Raw genomic sequence first — 24,286 nt, 5'->3', positions numbered from 1 at the left:
CCACAAAGATCTATAGATGGACACTAACAAAACAAAACCAAAAAAAAAAAAAAATGGAATTCAAGGAATCCATGAAATTATTCTATGGAATCCTGACTTTTAACAAAGTCATTTTAATAAAAGACCCTAACGTCAATATGCTAAACCTAAAATAAGCAACACATCTCAAATGGTTGACAATATTTACAATATTTATGTGTACAATCATGGTCTGCAAACCTCCAACTTTGGTCATGTCTGCAAGAATAATATGACAGTAAACCACTATTGTAATTCTGAGTGAACACTTACTGTATTACTTCATTGGATGACAAATTACAGAATCTACTATCCAGTGATAGTCTACTTTTATGTATTCCAGTCTTCATTCTAGGCACAAGCTAGTTTTCTAGTTTTCTATAACTGCAATCTTGTATGCATAAACTTGTATCTTGCTCCCTCCATTTAACGTTTTAACTTAGACATTCTCTATTTGAAATGAACTCCAATAGCATTATTTATAACAGTTGCCAAGTTCTCTAATACAATAAATTAATTGCCTACTGGCAAAGATTTAGATTGCTTTGTATTTGTAAAAAAAAAAAAAAAAGGTGGGGGGGAGATGTTAGGAGACATCTTTACATATAAAAGCTTTTTTACCCTCTCATTTGAGTTCATTTGCCACAGATATATAAAAGGAAAATTGCTTGGTCAAAGAGTATGCAAGTTATTTCTTAAAGTTTATCAGAGGAGAGGTGTTTCTCAACTCTTCATGTTAACAGATGGAAAATGAAGTTGTGTAAAGCCAGCTTTCCTCATTTTGAGTCTTGGGTTCTTAGTGGGAAATGAAGGTCTGGCTTTATCAAAGCCATGTTCCTCAGGGTGGATCTACAAGGTAATAAAGTGGTAGTGAGGTGCATTAGTCACTATAAACCAGCTTTTAATTAATACATTTCAGGATTTCTAAGATGTGTGAGAAATGATATCACCAAGGTGCCGACATTGGTCATACCTGACTTAGTTGTTTGCTTCCCCTCATAAGAAACAGCTATTTCTGGGCAAGACACCAATGAGAGAATCCTAGAACATGAGAGTGGCTGAAGCAGCCCACTGCACCACAGAGAACAGACCGACCACACTAGAAGGGTGGAGGAATGGCTACATGCAGACCATATTGCCCCTTCCCTGGCCAGTGCAGCACCATGCTGGGAAGTCTCCCCCGAGCTGATACACACTCCAGAAAAGAGAGACCAGAGGTGATATCCAGGATTGTGGGTTGCTTCAAGGGAGCTGGTTTTGCCCCGTGGCGATCATAGGGGGCTCTCTGGGGCTCAAAAACTGGGAATCTGTGATAGAAGAGCAGAGGACTTCCCACAAGCAGCACTTGGATCTCGGGAGAGCTAGCGCATACCTGCAGCGCCTAAGTAGTAATCCCAACCAGTGGCTCTGTTCATTTGCAGAACCAAGTCAGGGATATACTCTGGGAATGCAGCAGGGTTCAGGTCTGCTTGATTTGGGTTCTCAGATGAGTTTTATCATCCCTGGAGCCTGGTCTGACCCTTCTTCCCTGGTCAGAAAAATAGAGTCATAGCCTCACACTCTGTAGAACCTGGCTCCTGGCCCCTCTCAACCAGAAAGCCTGATGGGAAAATTTAAAAGTTGCCTGAAGGGGGCCCTCCCAGGCAAAAGAGTTGAGTCACAGCTAGCAGCTATGGAGTTTTCCCCAGAAAACTGTTTCGCCAGAATGTGATAGGAAGGGCTGGTGAGAACACCTGGAAGCTACATTAGACCACCTGGGCAACACTCAGCCTGAGGGATAGGTGGGCAGAACTGACTGAGCAAAGTAAGGGTCCTGTTTGGCCAGAAAATCTGTGGCATGAGTCCACTGGAGTAAGGACAACCAAGAGCCTTACTGGTCTCTGAGCTGCTTCTCCTGCAGGGAGAACTAAGTCAGAGCGCTGCTCATTGCTGAATAGGCTTCAGCCCCCCTGACCAAGGAACCTCATGAGAACACATCAGAAACTGCTTAGCCCTTCCAACAGCCCTGCTCACAGTGGCACTTTGCAGAGCAAAACTGGTAGCCTCACCTGCCCAGGGTATCCTTGCTTGATTCAGGTCCCCAGACAACAAAGAACACAAGGGTCCTAAGTCCTGTCCTGCTGCCCTGGCAGGACAGGGAAGCTAATCCATAATCCCGCTTTAACTGCTGAGCATAGCACCCAGGCCTCACCATCTAGTAAGACTACCCAGAGAATCTAGACAACTGTGATGCCCACCCTACAGCCTCACTTGGGCAAGTACCAAGCCAGCAGTCCCATCCAGCTGTTCTCAGTGGCATACCCACCCACCCATGACCTCAGAGCTTATATACCTGCCATGCCCTAAAATAGCCCCTAATAGCAGGCCCACCTGCCCAATGATGTTACCAGTAGCCAGATCCAGAAACCCAAACCAAGCTGTTGAAGAACCCTCTCTGCCAAAATGAACCTGCAAAATCTGGGAGAGGAGATCACTTACAATTTGCAGATAACAAAGTATCTCACTGGTGATCAATAATCACAAGTCAGGTAAATATGACCTGTCCAACAGAAACTAATTAAGGCATTAATAACTAACCCTAAAGAGAGAGAGATCTGTGAACTGTTGAAAAATTCAAAATAATCCTAAAAGAAGCTTGGTGAATTACAGGAACACATAGGTGATGAAACAAAATTAGGAAAATGCAAAACTGAACAAAAGGAATGCAACCAAGAAATAGAAACCATCAAAAAAATTCTAGAGCTGAAAAATACAATAACTGAACTAAAGAATTCAATAGAGTGCTTCCACCACACATTCGACTAAGCAGAAGAGAAAAATCAGCAACCTGGATGATTGGACATTTCAAATTATCCAGGCAGAGAAACAAAATGAAAAAATGAAAAAAAAAAAAAAAGGGAGGTTAGCTTACAGAACTTATGAGACACAATGAAAAGAAACAATATTGGCATTATGGAAATTCAAGAAGGAAAGGTGGGGGAAGGATAGAAGGTATATTTAAAGCAACAATGGCTGGGCTTCTGGTCTGAGCAATATAGGGAGCCCCTGAACTCACTTCCTCCATATACACACCAAATCTATAGCTAGTAACAGAGCAGTTCCTCCTGAAGAACTGAGGTCTGAACGAATAGCTTCTGTACATGATAGAACACAGAGAACGACAAGAGAGGTGGAAACACTGTAATGAAGGAAATCCCTTCCCCTGATACTGCAAACTGCACAGGGAGGAACAGTACTGAGGGACTGTGAGCATATTCATTGCTCTGGAGCACAGAAAACAAGCTACGATTAAAAGACCAACTAGAATAAGCCCTAGAACTCTGCCAGATGGCAAGAGAACTGCTGAAACTCTCTTGGGTCAGAGGGACTGGCAAGTGCCATGGTTTACATTCCCCCTCCACCTTGATAGCACAGATAGGAGCAGGGTCTGGACAGAATAGCCAGCCTGCCACCCTAGCAAGCTCTGAGCACCCAGCCCCTACCCATCCTGGATGCCCTGGGACACACAGAGAGAGTTGTGGTTTAAAAGAGCAGCAAGGATATAAAGGATCCAGCCCTAGAATTCTGCCAAATGTCAGGAGAGCTGCTGGAACTGTCTCTAGGCCAAAGGGGCTGGTGACCACTATAGTTTACAGTCTCCCTCTGTCTTGATAGCATGGACAGGAGCGAGAGCTGAGAGCCTTAGTTTACTGCCTCAGTGAGGTCTCGGGATGCTAGCCTACACCACCCCCAACTGTCCAAAGTGGCCCCGGCACAGCACACTCTGAGACTTGCCTGATCGATGCTCACTATAGCTCCAGCTGTCTCACCAAGGTATTACAGGAGCAAAGCACCCTGGAACCCTTCAGGCCCATACTACTTCAGCTCCAGATGACTTGTGAGGGCATCTTGACTAACACCTGCTTTGGGTCCAGCCACTCCACTCAGGGAACTCCCTGTACAAAGCATCCTGAGAAAACCCTGCTAGTACCTGCCTCAGTTCAGCCACCCACCAGGGTGCCCCCTGTGTGAGCACCTCAGGATCCACTGGCTTGTACCCACTTTAGCTTCAGCTGTTCTGCCAAGGTGCCCTCAGCAGAGAGAGCTCTGGAACCCCAGCCTACACCAGCCACAGAGTGAGCCAGCCAAAGTAACCAGGAGCACGCGGTTTACACAGGGGATGATCAGATATAAGACCATTCCTTTGTGTTTGGAAGGAGCAATTGTTCCATCTAATTCATAGAGACAAACACAGAAAGTCAAAATAAGGAGGCTTATTTTGAATTTCATTTAAATGAAACTTATTCATTTAAATGAATTTAAATTTATTCATTTAAATGAAATTTAAAAAGTAAGAGAACTATGAAAGAAAACAATCTTCTAACCAAAAGCAAAAATTCAGTAAAGGGAGTAGAATGAACACCTATTAAGCTTACAAAAATGTTAAAAGACAGAAGTAAAATCAATTATATCTTCAAAGTTAAGGGAACTCACAAAATAAAAGGATGTAAAATATGACAACATATACATAAAAAAGTGGAGGAGGTAGTAAAAATGAAGTTCTTTTAGGCTATGTTCAAACTTAATATTGGTTGCTATACATGAAATATTATATATGAGCCTAATGGTAACCACAAATTAAAAATCTGGTATAGATACACAAAAAATAAAAAGAAAGGTATCGAAACCATAAAACTAAAGAACGTCATCAATTACGAGGGGAGAGAACAAGAGAAAAAAGGGAGAACTACAAAACAACCAGAAAGCAATTAATAAAATATCAGTAAGTATATACTATCAGTAATTATTTTAAATGTAAATGGTCAAAATGCTCCAGTCAAAAGACATCAGGTGGTAGGATGAATAATGAAAACAACAAAAACCCAACCCATTTATATGCTGCCTACAAGAGACTCACTTTAGACCTAAAGATACATAATAGACAAAATGAAAGGATGGAAAAAAATTATATGCAAATGGAAGTTAAATAGAAGGTGAGAGTAGCAATACTTATATCAGACCAGAGATGTTAAAACAAAGACTGTAATGAGACAAAAAAGGGCATTACAAACGATAAAGGGATCCACAAGAGGATATAACAACTGTAACCAAAGTTGGAACACCTAATATACAAAGCAAAGATGAACAGACACAAAGGGAAAAACTGACAATAATAAAACAGTAGTACAGAACTTTGACACCGCATTTCCATCAATGGATAGATAATCCAGGCAGACTATCAATAAGGAAACTATGCCTTTGAACAACACATAAGTCCATCTGGTCTAAACAGATATATACAGAACAGAATATACAATTCTTTAGAGTACACATAGAACATTACATGAAATAGATCACATGTTAAGCCACCAAGCAAGCCTCAATAAATTTAAGAAGGCTGAAATAATCTTGTATCCTTTCTAACTACAGAGGTATGAAACTAAAAACCAAAAGAAAAAAAGCTGGTGGAAAAAAAATAAAAACATGGAGGCTGATCAACATGCTCCTAAACCAATGGGTCAATGAAGAAATAAGAGGAAATTTAAAAATACATCAAAACAAATTAAAATGAGAACACAAAGGTTCAAAATCTTTGGGACACAGGAAAAGCAGTTGGAAGAGGGAAAGTTCTAGCAATACAGGCCTATCTTAAATAACAAGAAAAATCTCAATCTAACCTCATATCTAAAGGAACTAGGAAAAGTACAAATGCCAAAGTTAGTTGAATTAATTAAATAATAAAGGTAAGAGCACAAATAAGTGAAAGAGAGACAAAATGACAAAAAAAAAAAAAAAAAAAAAACAGGAAAAAAAAATCAATGAAACCAAGAGCTGGTTCTTCAAAAAGATAAACAAAATTGATAAACCTTTAGACTTATTTAAAAAAAAAGAGGAACCAAATAAAATTCAGAAATGAAAGATGAGAAGTAACAACTAACACCTCAGAAATACAAAGGATTCGAGACAATCACAAAAATTATATGCCCACAAATTAGACAATATAGGAGGAATGGATAATTTCTTAGAAACATACAATCTTCAAAATATGAATTAGAAAGAAATAGAAGATCTGAACAGACCAATTACAAGTAATGCAATGGAATTGATTGTCAAAAAACTCCTGACAAAAGCCCAGGACCAGATGGATTCACGGGTGATTTCTTCCAAACATTTAAAGAAGAATTTATACCCATTCTCCTCAAATTATTTTTTAAAAATTGGGAGAGAAGAAAAGTTTCCAAATATATTCTACAAGGCCAGTATTGTCCTCATACCAAAACCAGACAGACACCATGCACAGACGGATGGATGGATGGGCGGATGGAAGGAAGGAAAAAAGAAAAAAATACAGGCCAATTTTCCTGATGAATACAGATCCAAAAATCCTCAACAAAATATTAGCAAACCACATTCAACAATACATTAAAGATCATCCACTACAATCCAGTGGGATTTATTCTGGGGATTTATTCAGTATTCACAAATCAATGTGAAACAACACATTAAGAAAATGAAGGATAAAACTCATATGGTCATCTCAATAGATACAGAAAAAGCATTTGATAAAATTCAACATCACTTATGATAAAAACTGTCAACAAAGTTGGTTTGGAGGCAACATACCTCAACATAATAAAAGTCATTTATGAAAACCCATAGGTAACATTGTATTCAATAGTGAAAAACTGAGAGCGTTTGCTCTAAGATCAGGAACAAGAGAAAAATGTCCACTCTTCCCACTTTTATTCAATGTAGTACTGGAAGTCCTAGCCACAGCAATCAGACAAGAAGAAGAAATAAAATGCAAGGAAGAAGTAAAACTTTCACTGTTTACAGATGACATGACACTATCCACAGAAAACCCTAAAGCCTCCACCCAAAACAGAATATATGAATTCAGTAAAGTTGCAGGACACAAAAGTAATATACAGAAATTGGTTGTTGCTATACACTAATAATGAAATAACAGAACACAATTCCATTTACTATGTGCACTAAATACCATTTACAGCTGCACCAAAATGAATAAAATACCTACAAGTAAACTTAACCAAGTAGATAAAAGACCTGTACTCTGAAAACTACCAAACACTGATACAAGAAATTGAACACAACACAAACAAATGGAAAGACATCATGTGCTCATGGATTGGAAGAATATCATTAAAATGTCCATACTATCCAAAGTAATCTACAGATCCAATGTAATCCCTATTAAAATACAAACAGTATTTTTCACAGAACTAGAGCAAATAATCCTAAAATTTGTATGGAACCACAAAAGACTCCAAATAGCCAAAGCAATCTTAATGAAGGGACAAAGCTGAAGTTATCACAATTCCAGATTTCAAAATATACTATAAAGCTGGGTAATCTGGCACAAAAACAGACACATGGATCAATGAAACAAAATAGAGAGCGCAGAAATAAACCCACACTTAAATGGTCAATTAATCATTGATAAGGGAGGCAAGATACACAACAGAGAAAAAACAGTCTCTTCAATAAATGGTGCTGGGAAAACTGGACATGCAAAATAATGAAACTGGGCCACTTTCTTACACCACACACAATATAAACTCAAAATTGATTAACAACCTAAATGTGAGACCTATAACCATAAAACTCCTATACCTTAACATTTTACTAGGTATGTCTTCTGAGGCAAGGGAAACAAAAGCAAAAATAAACTGTTAGGTCTACATCAAAATGAAAAGTTTTTGCACAGCAAAGGAAAACATCAACAGAAGGAAAAGGCAACCTACTGGAATGTGAAAAGATATTTGCAAATATCTGCTTCTCCTTTTCCCTCTGCCTGCCTTGCAATCTCACTCACTCTCTCTCTCTCCCTCTCTCTAATAAATAAATGAAAATCTTAAAAAAAAAAAAAAAAAAAAAAAAGAGGGATCCCTGGGTGGCGCAGCGGTTTGGCGCCTGCCTTTGGCCCAGGGCGCAATCCTGGAGACCCGGGATCGAATCCCACATCAGGCTCCCGGTGCATGGAGCCTGCTTCTCCCTCCGCCTATGTCTCTGCCTCTCTCTCTCTCTCTCTGTGACTATCATAAATTAAAAAAAAAAAAATTAAATAAAAAAAGAAAGGCTAATGGAGGCTCTTTTAGTGGAAATAAAAGGATTCTAATTAACATTAAGAAGGCAGTGTAAAACTCACTGGTAGTGGTAAAATATAGTCAAAATTAGATTGTGTAGTATGGTAAAGGTGGTACATAAGTCACTTAAAACTTAAAAAAATTAAAAAACAGTAAAAATAATCATAACTAAAATAATCTATTACACAATATAAAATATGTAATTATAATTAAAATATATATTATAATGATAACTTAAAATGTAAGGGAAAGAAGTCAAAGTATAAAGCTTAGAAATTTTATTAAAGTTAAATTGTTTCCCTTTATTCCCTTTCACTAATTTTTATATTCCCCAAATGAAAGAGACCATATAATGTTTGTCCTTTTCCGATTAACTTATTTCACTCAGCATAATACCTTCCAGGGAAAGGAGAGAAAATGAGTGAAAATATCACTGAGGGTGACAAAACATGAGAGACACCGACACCTAACTCTGGGAAATGAACAAGGGGTAGTGGAAGGGGAGGTGGGCAGGGGGTTGGGATGACTGGTGATGGGCACTTAGGGGGACACTTGGCGGGATGAGCATTGGATGTTACGCTGTATCTTGGCAAATTGAACTCCAATAAAAAATTTTCTTTAAAAAAGTTAAATTGTTATTACATTCAAATAAGGTGCTATAATTTTAAGATATTTTATGTAAGTGGGGCACCTGGGTAGCTCGGTCAGCTAAGCGGCTGACTCTTGATTTCAGCTCAAGTCAGGATCTTGGTGTCCAGGGATCCAGTCCTACATCAGGCTCCAGATTTAGTGTGGAGTCTGCTTCAGGATTCTCTCTCTCTGCCCTCCCCCACCACTCTCTGTCTCTAAAATAAATAAATATCTTTAAAAAGATATTTTATGTAAACTTCATGGTAACCACAAAGGAAAAATCTGTAGCAATCACACAAAAGAACATGATAAAGAAGTCAAAGCCTGCTGATACCACAAGATACCAAAAATAAGGAACAATGAAGAAAATGGCAATAGTAAGCTCTTCCTTAGCAACAATTACTTTAAACATAAACAGATTAAATTCTCCAATCAAAAGACATAGAATGGTTGAGTGTATTTTTTAAAAATCCAACAATATGCTGCCTATAGGATGTTCACTTTAGCATTACAGACACACATAGATGGAGAGGACAGGATGGAAAAAGATATTTCAAGCAAATGGTAACAAAAAGAAAGCAGGGGTAACTATTCTTACATGAGACAGAATAGTCTTGTATGATCCTTTGTATTTCTGTGGTATGGGTTGTAATGTTTCCTTTTATAAAGCTGACATTTCTCTGTTAACAAAGCCAGAAAAGGACACTGCCAGAAAACTACAGACTAACATCCCTGATGAATTTAGATACTAAAACTCTTAGTAAAATAAGAGCAAACCAAATTCAGCAGTACATTAAAATGATCATTCACCATGATCAAGTGGGAGTTATACCTGGGATGTAGGGATGGTTCAACCTGGGATGCAAATCAATCAGTGATATATTATATTACATTAACAGAATGAAGAAATCATATGGTTATTTCAATAGCTTCAGAAAAGTATCTGACAAAATTCAATATCCACTTATGATAAAAACTCTTAACAAATTAGGTTTTGAAGGAATGTACCTCAACATAATAAAGATCATGTATGATAAGCCCACAGTTAACATCATACTCAATGATGAATGCTTTCCCTCTAAGATCAGGAACCAAGATAAAGGTGCCCATTCTTACCACTTCTACCCAACATAGTGCTGGAAGTCCTTGCCAGAGGGACTGGACAAGAAAAACAAATAAAAGGCATAAGAATTGGAAAGGAAGAAATAAACCTGTCTCTATTTACAGATGATGTGACTTTATAAACAGAAAATTCTAAAGACTCAACTAGAAAACTGTTAATAAATTCAGTAAAGTTGCAGGATATAAAATTAACACGCATAAATCAGTAGTATTTTAATACAGTGAGTTATCTGTCAAAGAAATAAAAAAATCCCTTTTACAGTAGCATCAAAAACAAGTATGCTAAGGGAGAGAAGACAGACACAAAAGGTTACATAATGTATGATTCCATTTATCTGAAATATCCAGAACAGGTTAGTCCATAAAGACAGAGAGCAACAGGTGGTTGCCAGGGGCTGAGGGAAGAGAGGAATGGCAAATGACTACTTAATAGGCTTCATCATCCTTTTGGGGTGATGAAAATGTTTTGAAACTAGACAGAGGTGTTAGTTGCAAAACACTGTGAATTTACTAAACACTACTGTGTTGTTCACTTTAAAACGGTTTTATGTTACATGAATTTTGATTCAATAAAAATTTAAAAAATAAATGCAAGCCATAGTTTTTCTTCTACCGTATAATACTCCATGAAGCCTGAAGGGAGAAAATATTCACCGTGTTGGAAGAGGATGACAACAGTTCTGACTCTGTGAAAAGCTAAATCCCAGGATGCCTTGGTGGCTCAGTTAAGTGTCTGCTTTTGGCTCAGGTCATGCTCTTGGTATCCTGGGATCAAGTCCTGCTTTGGGCTCCCTGCTCGATGGGGAGGCTGCTTCTTCATCTCCCTCTGCCCTTCCCCACCACTTGTGCTCTCTCGTGCTTGCTCTCTCAAATAAATAAAATCTTTAAGAAAAAAAATCTAAATCCTTACATATCTGGTATTCCATATTCCCAGAATGTACTTTCTTCTTCAGGAAAATAGTGAAAATAATATACATGAGTGGTACTACTGCTCTAGAAAGACCATCCCCATCCTCTGGCTATTTTCTTTGCTCTTGTGGTCACACAGATCTCCCATGCTTTTTGTTCTAGCAGCATTTCCCGTGTATGGCTTTTCCTAAGACACAACCTGTTCTCCTCTGTCTTACACTTCCAACATCCTTCTCCTGTAATGAGGATAAGGGAAATCTCACATTTCCACATGCAGTATTTTGTTGACGGCAACTCCATTCTTCCGGTTGCTCAGGCCAAAAGCCTTGACTTTCCTCTGCTCACACCCACACTACACCTGTCAGCAACTTCTAGATCTCTACATTCAAACCTCTCCATAATCAGACTATTGCTTGCTACCTCCGCTGCTACCACTCTGGTCCAAGCTGCCATCCTTCCTCACCTATGTTACCTCAATAACATCTTACCTGGTCTCCCTGCTTCATCCTGTGCCTATGTTAGGGCCACTGTCAACAGAGCAGCTGAAGTGATCCTTTGAAAACAGGTGGATTATGCCATTCTGTTCTGCTTGCTCCAGTGGCTTTCATCTTACTCAGAGTACAAGCCAAGTCCTTGCAGGGGTGTCTATGGCCCTCCTCAGTGTGTTGCCTCCTTCCCTCCTAATCTCTCTGACCTTGCCCTCCTATGGCTCTCTCCTTTGTTCACTCCATTTCAGCCACAGAGATGCCCCATTGTTCCTCAAATACGCCAGTCATGCTCCCACTGAAGGTCCTTTGCACTCACTGTTCCCTCTGCTTAGAACTCTTCCTCCAGATTGGTTCACACTCTCTCCCTCTTTGCAGGTCTTTAAACAAACCTCACTTTCTCAGTGAGACCCTTCCTAGCCACATTAGATAAAATTTCAATCCCTATTCCCATTGCTCCCTATTTCCCTTCCCTCATTTATTTCTCCTCTGAGAAGTATAAGATATAAGGAGAAAAAATAGAGCATAAGCAAAAGGTAAAGTCATTAGCTTCTGGGGAAAGACATAAGTACAGTAATTAACACAGGGTCACAAAGGCAGTACCTCCACAGGCCAGACAGGTACTTAATGTGAAGGAGTATGGGACAATAGGGAGTGGTGGGGACTGGGGAAAATTGACCAGATTGAGCTCCATCTGAAAGCTTTAAAACTCAAATTTAAAAAAATACCCATTCAGCTCACACAAAATGTGCTTGCAAGTCTTTTTAGGCATACAGGCTGCTAGTCTATAAATGCTGCTGTGATAAAATGAGTGAAATTGCTGATGTTTCAAAGTCACCCAAATGTTCTAGAACTTTCATCTCAATAACAGAAATATTCACTTATTTTCCTGGAAAGGAGGAAGTACACAAGGAAATAAGTGCTTTCTTTCCTTTCATAGTTTTTCTAGTCACTTCATATTATTTTCCCCTCATTTTTATGTTCAAACTTTAAGTAAGGCAACTGGGGTAGAGTGGTAAGGACACCAGACAAAGGTTAGAAAACCCTGGGTTTAAGTGTTATATTAGCTATATAAGCTATATTAGTTTGTAGCTTACTTATAAGACTTTAGTTATTAAGTAACTTCAATTAAAAGCTAATATTCTGAGAGTGTTTGGGTGGTGTAGTCAGTTACGCATCCAACTGTTGGTTTTGGCTGCAGTTGTCTTGGGATCATGAAACTGAGGCCCATGTCCAGACCTGGTGCAGAGTCTGCTTAGACTGACTCTCTCTCTCTCTCTCAAATGAATAATTTTTTTAAAGCTAATATTCTTGGAACTCAAGATGCTTCTCTAGAACCAGGCTGCTTCCCTAGAATACCTGATAAGGCTAAAGTGATGGTTAAATAAAATGATGGATGCACAAGTTTTCTCTATGGCAAAAAAAAAAAAAAAGCTATAGAAATTAGATATTACTATCTTAGCAAAAATTTGATCTACTATGAAGCAATATCATCTTATCAACACGTAGATCAGTTTTCTAACAAGTCTACTATTTATAGTACAAGGAGAATAACATTATTTATAACAGTTGGTTATCCGTATTTTCTCAGTGTTCTTTATATGATAGATACTTAAAGTTTCCCACACACCTATTCTGGTGAATTCTAACAAGAATATCCAAAGAGACCAGAAATACTAAGTTAGTTAGATTTACCTACACTGATTTATTACATTTGTTTTTACTTTATCCATATATGAGAAGCCGCCTGAATATAGTCACAAAGCTCAATGATGGACAACATTTTTAGAAGTGAAATGACAGTAATACAGGAAAAGGAAATAGCTTTCAAATTTATATAATTATGCAGTCCGAGTTAAAATTAGATAATAGCTGTAAAGTTTCTAACATAGAAGAAATGCTCAATAAATTTAACTATTATAATTACATATTAGTATAACAACATAACTCTTTTAATGCCATTATTGTCATCATTCAGTTTGAAGAAATACTCTATGAAGTGAAATAGCAAGAATCAAAAGATACTAATGGAAAAGACTGGCCACTGATGATGGATAGGCAATGCACCTGCCACGTACAGTCAGGCAGGTTGCACACTGCCTAATCCATCTAACACGATTCACACAATTCCCAGTATGATGGTGCTCCCGAAAGATACACCATGCACCACAAAACAACCTATGCAGCAGGATTCTGACAGATGGTATCACTGAAAATGTTCTTTATCTCAGGGCTGAAGTGAGAATACAGAGATCTTTTAAGTACACAGCAAAATTAGTGGCAGGTAAAAATGGAATAAGTATTGCCCACATTTACATTCAGAAATCAGCCCCTCTATTAACTGAACATATAACAGAATCCAAATACTACAGCTAAGATCACCAGCAGCCTGTGTGTGTACAAAACAGCTAGAGACTGCTAATGGTCTTTATCTAATTTGCCTGTGTGTGATGATGTTTGTGAATGAAGCAATGTAGTAACAATTGTCACCAGACTAAATCTCTTAAAATGAAGATAACAGTGACCCCTAATTATCTCAGGAGTTTGCAGAAAGGTTCAAAAGTGTGTAGGGGAAAAAATGTGAGAAAGCACTTTAGGGAAAATATCATAACTGTCATTTGCATTTATCTACACTAACCTCATTAACAAAGACTGTAGTGTTTGGATTACTTGGGGGATCTTTAAACCCAGTTGGCAATAACTTTTCTATTTAGAATCTGCCAATGCCATTGCTGTCATTGGCTGAAATCAAACCAGCTTGCTTTGCAGGAGATACTCCTGCAGGCTCACTCCTTGCTCCTCCTGCCATTGGCCTTGGCACTCACCCTGTGAGCAACATGCCTTTCTTGGTGTGGGCTTTGGGAAATGGCACCATTGGAAACCACCACTCTGGTTCCCTGTAAGGCACCCCAAGTCACCCTTGTGCTGATTTCCAAATACAGAATGCCCCTGAAACTATGCAGAGGTGGGATACACAGAAAGAGGTATGGCCACTTGTCAGAAAGGAGGGTAGTTAGAAAATCATAGAGGCTAGTTTTGGAAGTCACAATGACTAGAGGGGCCAGCATCATTCAGTGGGTGTGGGTCAGGGCTGACAGATATCCTAGACTATGCAGGATAGTCCCACAAAATGAACACTTATTGTGCATCCCACACAACTTTCAGATGCCCTATCACATATTACCCATCTAGCAAAAACTTACAGTGATCTGAAACTATAACCTGTCTCTATTTTTCATTTAAACTTAAGGCATCTGGGTAGGATAAACATAATTTGAATTTTTCAGGCATATAACCACTGGAGGTTTTTGGTTTGTGTGGGGTTTTTGCCAAGAGTTATTTACCCGTTCAGAGTATCACATGGCTGCCAACCAAGATACCTACATAGTAGCACACATCCTTGTGTCTATGAGTAGTGTCCTTGATGCCCATGTCCCACCACTGTGTGTACATAGGGACCAGCATCCCACTCCATTCTGCCCCCCGTTGAGTCATATTTCAGAAAAACCTTTGGAAAGACTTAGTATTTTATTATAAATTACTTCTAATTTTTCCTAATATTACCATTAAAGCATTAATTTGACTTTTAAAGGTGTGTGTGAGTAGACTGTTTTCTGAGTGTTTCATCTCAGGATGGTAGAGAGAAAGTTACAAAATCTTTGTGACTAAATGGGAACACTGGATCTGAAAGGGTTGACCACCACAGGTTAGACACACACGAAACTGACAGGTCCTCATGGAGGTTGCATATTTGTGGCCTAATGACCAGAACCACCATCCTTTTGAAGGGAGCTAGCTTCTAATTAATCTCCTTATGCTGATGGACATAGCCATACTGGCTCTGGGAAGTGTGCCTTATTTACTCATAAACTGAGGGCAAGGACAAGAAGAGTGAAGGAAGAGGGGGAGAGGATAAGGGAACAGGTCATCACTCCACCTCTAGGAAATATGACGGAGTGGGAAGAACAACGGCCTGGGATTCTGGGGACCTGGATTCAGTTCACAGCTGAGCTGGAACGCTGTGTGTCCTTAGACATGTCACCTCAGTTCTCTCTGTCTTGGACTTTTTATCTGCAAAATGGACCAAATCCTTTCTGGTTCCAGTGTTGTGTGGCTCTTTCTTAGTCTATGTCTATCAAAATGTCCCACTGAAAACTACACATACACTTTCCCTAAAAGCACCAATCACCTATATGTAATAAGCAAAGCTATTTCTCCTTTAACTATTGAAAAATGTGGGAGGTGGAGAAAAGACAAGGCACTTAGAGTTTTAAAAATTTTTGACAGGGCTGGACACTCTAAGTACATGATCATGTGACATGCCTAAAAGGAGAGGAGGAGACAGACTCAGGTTAAGTAACTTGGCCAAAGTCATGAGGCCAGGAAGCAACAGAGCAGAGTTAGTACCCAAGCCTGTTTGACCCAAAGTTTGTTCCAAACAATTGAGAAAAGGGGATCTGAGAGGCCCCAAGAGACTCTTACTTTGTAATGAAGAAGGAGGAGTCTTCTTTGTTACTGGCCCAATTTCATTTGCTAAAACCAGTGTCATCATATGTAGGGGGATCATTTGTCTCCATCTGCCCAGAACAGTCCTATTGTATGCTATGTCCTAGCAGCATTATGTTAAAAGATCTATTTATTTATTTATTTGAGAGATAAAGTAGAGAGAGGGGCACAAGGAGAGGGAGAGAAATCTCAAGCAGATTCCCCACCATGCGCAGAGCCCAATGTCCTTGGGCTCTAGCTACCAAACCTGAGATCATGACCTGAGCCAAGACTAAGAGTCACATGCTTAACTGATTGAGCCATGCAGGGACTGTCTAGGAGCATTATTAAAGTTCCCTTTCACTCTGAAAAGATTTGCCTAATAAATTTTACAGTCACTTAATTATATTTCAGATCTGTGACTGTATCATGACCAGGATAGAAGCCAAGAGAAAAAAAAATCACTTCCTGTTGTGAGGATTAACAGTTTGGGTTAGAGATAAAATAAACTTTAAAACTTACTACATTCTGCATGTGCATTATCAGTTCTTAAAATGTTTTCTATCCACATTTAGCAGGATGTAGCCTTCCAAAATGTGGTAAGACAGTAAACCACTAACCTCCTATGTGAATCTTTTATCTTTCCTTTGTTAGGGATAAAGTTTAATTCTTCAAGTAAGCTCATGTCCCACGGGTTTAAAGAAAAGATCCTAAGAATGATGTTTACTTTTTCAGATGAGGGTTTTTACTTTCATACATGGACACTGCAAAATATCTCATAGAGAAATGTACCTAATGCCTCTGAGTATCCTTGGGAGGCTGCCCATTCATTCTATTTAAAACCCATGAAGAGTCATCCCAGTGACTCAGGAAAGTATAGATGACTAGAAACTTACACACACACACACACACACACACACACACACACACGCAGAAATACCAATGTTTTTCCCATCTAGGCATCCCAATTTTACTTCTACATATGGTCATTATCTACGAACCTCCTGGTCATGTCTCTAAGAGTAGCTGAAATTTTGACACTTTGTCAAATTGTACCACCATTTTGGGCAACTTCCATATCTAAAATTCAAGATGATTCACTCAGTCCTTGTTCTTCTGTTGTAGCAGTCAGCTGTCCCCCCCACCCCAGCCCACTGAAATTGGCTCTTACCAGGATTGTCAATGACAACCGTATTGCTAAAGACAATGTGTGTTCTTTTTTGCCCTCCTATTGACCACTTGATCTCTGAGACTCCACAAAATCTTGGTTTTCATCCAATGATTCGGAGTCACCTCTGTCTTCTTCAAAATCTCACCCCTTTATGAGCAAGAGCCCTCTGATTTTCTCATTCTGTACTCTCTCCCTTAGAGTCTCAACCATATATGCATGGTTCCAATATGCTACTGCACTTCTGCTCAACACAGCTCTGTGCATCACTAGTGTCCCTTATAGTTCTGTCAGTTGTTTTTTCAAGAGTGTTCTATGGGGCACCTGGGTGGCTCAGTGGTTAAGCATCTGCCTTTGGCTCACGTCCTGATCCCAGGGTCCTAGGATTGAGTCCCTCATTGGGCTCCCTGCAGGGAGTCTGCTTCTCCCTCTGCCCCTGTGTCTCTGCCTCTCTCTCTGTGTCTCTCATGAGTAAATAAATAAAATCTTTATTTTTTATTTTTTTATTGGAGTTCAATTTTCCAACATGTAGCATAACACCCAGTGCTCAGCCCATCAAGTGCCCCACTCAGTGCCCGTCACCCAGTCACCCCCACCCCCAACCCACCTCCCTTTCCATCACCCCTTGTTCGTTTCCCAGAGTTAGGAGTCTCTCATGTTCTGTCTCCCTCTCTGATATTTCCTACTCATTTTCTCTCCTGTATATGTATACAATGGAATATTACTCAGCCATTAGAAATGACAAATACCCACCATTTGCTTCGACGTGGATGGAACTGGAGGGTATTATGCTGAGTGAAATAAGTCAATCAGAGAAGGACAAACATTATATGGTCTCATTCATTTGGGGAATACATAAAAAATAAAATCCTTTTTTTTTTAAAGAAAAGAGTGTTCTATGGTCTTATTAATTTGAGAAACTGTGCACACAACCCCTTTAGATATTATCATCAAGGTTAGAAGTACAATGTCATATGGCTATTAACCAAACTAGAAGATATGGTAATGGAAGTCATCCAAGCTGCACAGCAAAAAGAAAAAACAATTTTAAAAAGGAGTACGGGGGATCCCTGGGTGGCTCAGCGGTTGAGCTTCTGCCTTCAGCTCGGGGCATGATCCTGGGGTCCTGGAATTGAGTCCCACATCAGGCTCCTTGTGGGGAGCCTGCTTCTCCCTCTACCTATGTCTCTGTCTCTGTCTCTGTCACTCTCTGTGTCTCTCATGAATAAATAAATAAAATCTCTTAAAAATAAATTTAAAAAATAAGTAAAAAGGAGGACGGGGCACCTGGGTAGCTCAGTTGGCTAAGTGTCCAACTCAAATCCAGCTCAGGTCATGATCTCAGGGTCATAATATCGAGCCCTGTTTCAGGCTCTACACTGGGCATGGGGCCTGCTTAATATTCTCTCTCTCCCTCTCCTTCTGCCTTTCCCCACCCCCTGCTTGCATGCTCATGTGCTCTCTATCTATCTTTTTAAAAAAAGGCTCCTAGAAGGAGAACAAAGGGAAAAGGGGCAAAAAACTTATTTGAAAAAAAAAACTTATTTGAAGAAATAAATAATAGCTGAAAATTCCCCTAACCTGGGGAAGGAATCAGACATTCAAGTCCAGGAAACACAGAGATCTTCAAATAAGATGAGCTCAAAGAGGTCTACACCAAGACAATTAATAATTTAAATGTCAAAAAGAAAACAAAAAAAAGATAATCTTAAAAGCAGGGGAAAAAAGCAAGTAGTTATTTACAAGGAACACCCCATAAGTCTAGCCACTGATTTTTCAGCAGAAACTTTGCAGGCCAGAAAAGAATGACAAGATATATTCAAAATGCTGAAAGGAAAAAATCTGTAACCAAGAATACCCTACTCAGCAAGGTAATCATTAAGAATTAAAAGAGATACAGTTTCCCAAACAGAAGTTAAAAGTTAATCACCACTAAACCAGCCTCACAAGAAATGTTGAAGAGACTTCTTTAAATGGAAATGAAAATTCCATAACTAGAAGATAAAAATTATGAAAGAAAAAAAATACAAACTTCAGTTAAGGGTTTCACAAAATTAAAAAAAAAGAGTAAAATAAGACATCATACACATAAAACACAGAAAGAATAGAAATGTAGTGCTTTTATAATGTGTTCAAACTTAAGTGACCATCAACTTAAAATAGACTGCTATATATATACAGCACTGTGTATGAACCTCATCATGACCAAAACCCTATAATAGGTAGACAAAAAAATTAAAGAGAAAAAAATACAAACATAACACTAAAGGAGTAATCATTTTACAAGAGAAGAGAGCTAGTGAAAAAAGAAAGGAATAGGGGAAGAACTCCAAAAACAGAAAACAATTAGAATGGCAGTAAGTATAGGCATGCCTGGTAGCTCAGTCAGTTGGGCAGCTGACTCTTGGCTTTGGCTCTGGTAGTGTCTCAAGGTCATGGGACGGAGTCCCACGTTGGGCTCTGCACTCTGTGTGCAGTCCACTTGTCCCTCTCTCTGACCCCCCTTTGCCTGTGTGCTCTCTCTCTAAATTAAACAAATTAATTCAAAAACTTAAAAAATAGGGATCCCTGGGTGGCGCAGCGGTTTGGCGCCTGCCTTTGGCCCAGGGCGCGATCCTGGAGACCCGGGATCGAATCCCACGTCGGGCTCCCGGTGCATGGAGCCTGCTTCTCCCTCTGCCTGTGTCCCTGCCTCTGTCTCTCTCTCTGTGACTATCATAAATAATAAATAAATAAAAAAAAAATTAAAAAAAAAACTTAAAAAATGGCAATAAGTATATACCTATCAATAATTACTTTAAATATAAATGGTCTAAAAGATCCAATCAAAAACACAGGGTGACAGAAAGGATAACAAAAGAAGACCATCTATATATTACCTACAAGAGACTCACGTCTGACCTGAAGACACATTCAGACCAAAATCAAAGGGATGCAAAAAGATATTTCATGCAAATGGAAGCAAACAAATGCTGAGATTTTTTAACCTTAAGAGTAACATGTAAATTCAAGTGAACTAAAACATATATCTTTTCTATTTTATTACTTTCTCCTCACCTTCATGAACTTAGCACACCATTGGTCATTAAATAGGCAATTGAAAAAAAAAAAAGGCTTGGATAGCAATACTTAGGCAAAATAGTCTTTAAAAGAAAGACTGTAATAAGAGACAAAAAAGAGCATTACATAATGATAAAGTGATCAATCCAGCAAGAGGATATAACAATAATAAATATCTAAGCACCAACATAGAAGCACCTAATATGTAAAGCAAATATTAACAGACATAAATTTTTTTTAAAGATTGTGTTTATTTATTCATGAGAGACAGAGAGAGAGAGACAGAGAGAGAGAGACAGAGAGAGAGAGGCAGAGACATAGGCAGAGGGAGAATCAGGCTCCATGCAGGGAGCCTGATGTGGGATTTGATCCCAGGACTCCAGGATCATGCCCTGGGCTGAAGACAGGTGCCTAACTGATGAGCCACCCAGGCATCCCTTTTATTGTTTTTTAATTTAACAGACATAAATTGACAGTAATGAGTAATAAGGGGGATTTTACTACCCCAGTGGGATCAATGGACAGATCATCCAGAGCAAATCAATCAGAAAACAGTGGCTTTCAACAACATGTTAGACCAGATGGATGTAACAGATAAATACAGAATATTCCATCTCAAAACAGAACATACATTCTTTTCAAGTACACATCAAACATTCTCTAGCTTAGACCACAATATATTTTAAAAGACTGAAATCCTGTCAAGCACCTTTTTGGACCACAAACCATGAAACCAGAAATCAATTACAAGAAAAAAAAAAAACTAGACAAAAACACAAACACGGGCAGGCTAAACAACATGTTACTAAACAATCAATGGGTCAATGATGAAATCAAAGACAAAATTAAAAAATACATGGAGACAAATGGAATGGATACACAGTGTTCCAAAAAATCTCTGGGATGCAGCAAAAATAGTTCTAAGGAGTAAATTTATAGTGATACAAGGTCTACTTCAAGAAATAAGAAAATCTCAATCAGACCTTATACCTTAAAGAACTAGAAAAAGAACAAGGCCCAGTTAGAAAGAAGGAAATAATAAACACCAGAGCAGGAATAAATTAAATAGAGACCCCCCCAAAAAATAAAAAAGATCAATGAAACTAAGAAGTGGACCTTTGAAAAAAGATAAACAATACTGATAAAACCTTAAGTCAAACTCATCAAGAAAAATGAGAGGACTCAAATCAATAAAATCAGAAATGAAAGAGAAGTTACAACTGACATCACAAAAATACAAAGAGTCATAAAATACTACCAAAAAATTTACACCAGCAAGTTGGACAACCTAGAAGAAATGGTAAATGCCTAGAAAAGTATAATCTTCCAAGACCAAATTAGGAAAGAAAAATCTGAATAGACTGATTACTAATAACAATATGAAATCAGTAATTAAAAAAAAAAAAATGTCCTGGACTAGAAGGATTCACAACTGAAATCTACCAAGCATTTAAAGAAGAGTTAATACATATTTTGCTCAAACTATTCCAAAAATCAAAAAAGAAAATTTCCAAATATATTCTATAAGGCCAGAATTACCTTGATACCAGAAAACAGATAAAGATACTAAAAACAACAACAACAAAATTACAGGCCAACACCCTGATTAATATAGATATAAAAATCCTCAACAAAGTATTAGCAAACCAAATTCAATAATACATTAAAAGGATCATTCATGGTGATAGAGTGGGATTTATTTCAAGAATATAAGGATAGTTTAATACCCACAAATTAATGAGCTACATCCCATTAACAAAATGAAGGATAAAAATCTTTTGATTATCTCAATAGATGCAGAAAAAGCATTTGACAAAATTGAACTTCTGTTCATGATAAAACCCAACAAAGTGAGTATGGGGGGAACATACCTCCATGTAATAACAGCCATATATGAAAAGTCCAGAGTTAAATGTCATACTCAATGGTGAAAATCTGAAAGCTTTTCCTCTAAGATCAGGAACAAGACAAGAATGTCAACTCTCACCACTTTTATTCAATGCAATGCTGAAAGTCCTATCTATAGCAATGAGACAAGGAAAGAAACAAAAGGCATCTAAATTGGTAAGGAATAAGTAAAATGGTCACAACTGGCAGCTGACATGATACCATATGTAGAAAATCCTAAAAACTCCCAACAAAAAAACTATTAGAATTAATAAATGAATTCAGTAAAGTTGCAGGATAGAAAATTAATATTTGGTAATGTGTTGCATTTCTACACACTAATAATGAATTATTAGAAAGAGAAATTAAGAAAGCAATCCCATTTACAACTGCATCAAAAATAATAAAATACCTAGGAATAAATTTAACCAAGGAGATTAAAGACTGAGACTCTGAAAACTATCACACACTGATGAAAGAAAATGAAGATGACACAAACAAATGGAAAGATATACCACGGTCATGATTTGGAAGAATATTGTTAAAATGTCTATACTACTCAAAGTAATCTACAGATCCAATGCAATCCCTATCAAAATAACAATAGCAGTTTTCATAGAACTAGAACAAACAATTTTAAAATTTGTATAGAACCACAAAAGACTCCAAATAACTAAAGCAATCTTAATAAAGAAGAACTGGAGGGTATTATGCTGAGTGAAATAAGTCAATCGGAGAAGGACAAACAGTGTATGTTCTCATTCATTTGGGGAATATGAATAATAGTGAAAGGGAATATAAAGGAAGGGAAAAGAAATGTTGGGAAATATCAGGAAGGGAGACAGAACATAAAGACTCCTAACTCGGGGAAACGAACTAGGGGTGGTGGAAGGGGAGGAGGGCGGGTGTTGGAGGGGAATGGGTGACGGGCACTGAGGTGGACACTTGACGGGATGAGCACTGGGTGTTTTTCTGTATGTTGGTAAATTAAACACCAATAAAAGTTAATTAAAAAAAAAAAAAAAAAAAGAAGAACAAAGCTGGAGTTATCACAATTCTAAATTTCAAATTATACTGCAATCTGGCCAACCAGCAAGAGCAGTGCAGAGAGATTAAATGAACCTCGGCTCTCAATCCAGGAATCCTCCCTGACTCTGGACTTCGTGATAATAAATTACCTTATTATTTAAACTAGTGTTTGTTAGAGCTCTCTATCACTTGCTGCTAATGGCATCCTCACTGATGCAGCTGTCACACCATCTCTTGAATCTCTCTGTCATCACAATCAATCATCACACAGCAACGTGACAAAAAACCCTTGCTACTCTTCAGTCTTCTTCTGGTAGCCCTCAACAACACAACATGATAAAGACAAAAAATACTGTATTGTTAATATCTGAAAGGAAGGCACGAAACTATCACTCTTTTCACGTGACACTATTATCCACAAGAAAGGGCAAATGTTTCGAAAGAGAAGCTATGGAAACTAATGAGAATTCAGTGAGGTGTTCAAATGCAAGATCAAAGCAGGTGGTTTACTTCACACAAGCCAAGACCACATAAAAATATGATAATGGAAAATCTCATTCACAATAGCTAAATACACAAATTAGCCATATAATATTCAGAAATATCAGTAAGAAATATCTAGTATTTGCACGAGAAGAGTATTAAAACATAGCTGAATAACAAAAAAAGAAAATCTGAAGAAAATGAAGAAACATAATCATGTTTCTGAATAAACGAACTCAATATTTTAAAGATCCATATCTTTTCTAATTAAACCAAAATTGACTACAATCCCAGCACAAATCTCAACATATTTTCATAAATGGCAAACAGAAAAAGTACACATGACCAGTCAAGAAATTTTGGATAAAAAAAATATTCATGTGGGGGGAACTTGACCTGACATTGAAACTGTTTAAGCTTCTTCATTAATCATAAAGAAGAAAACACTTTTTATAATCTTGGAATGAGGAAAACTAACATTAATAAAAGAGGTGGACTTAGACCACAGAACATTAGAGTTATCTGCACTTGTAGAAGTCCTCTGTGCACATGAACAGTCCCGGCACCTCAAAGTCAGCATTAAAATAAATGGAAAGCTAAGAAGAAATTGGGAGAAAAAGTGAATATCTGCAAAAGGCCAAGGATTAATATGCAGATTACAAGAGAGTTTCTACAATCTATAAGGAAAGGATGAAAAGAAAACAGAAATGTCAAAAGTAAACAAGCAATTCCCAGGAGGAATGGAAATGAAACTTTGCCTTTGAAAAGATGCTCACCCTCACTAATAAAAAGGGACATGTAAATCAAAGCAATAAGATCTCATTTTTCTTTTAACCGTTTTTGCAAAAGAAACTGGTTACATCAGGGTTAGTGGTTATGTAGGGGAGTAGACATTCTCATTGCACACATTATGAGTGAATGTT

The 24,286-nt window shown here is 38.1% G+C and overlaps 1 protein-coding gene across 3 annotated transcripts in view; it reads right to left on the bottom strand.

Annotated features, from left to right (window-relative positions):
• Positions 1-24,286, bottom strand: part of FRMD3 (FERM domain containing 3) — a 297,512-nt gene that overhangs the window by 5,602 nt on the left and 267,624 nt on the right. The window lies entirely within an intron of this gene.

The sequence above is a fragment of the Vulpes lagopus genome, chromosome 2 (assembly GCF_018345385.1).
Source record: "Vulpes lagopus strain Blue_001 chromosome 2, ASM1834538v1, whole genome shotgun sequence".
Lineage (NCBI taxonomy): Eukaryota > Metazoa > Chordata > Mammalia > Carnivora > Canidae > Vulpes > Vulpes lagopus.
The sequence above is the reverse complement of the archived record's forward strand: the minus strand, read 5'-3'. Positions and strand labels throughout refer to the sequence as shown.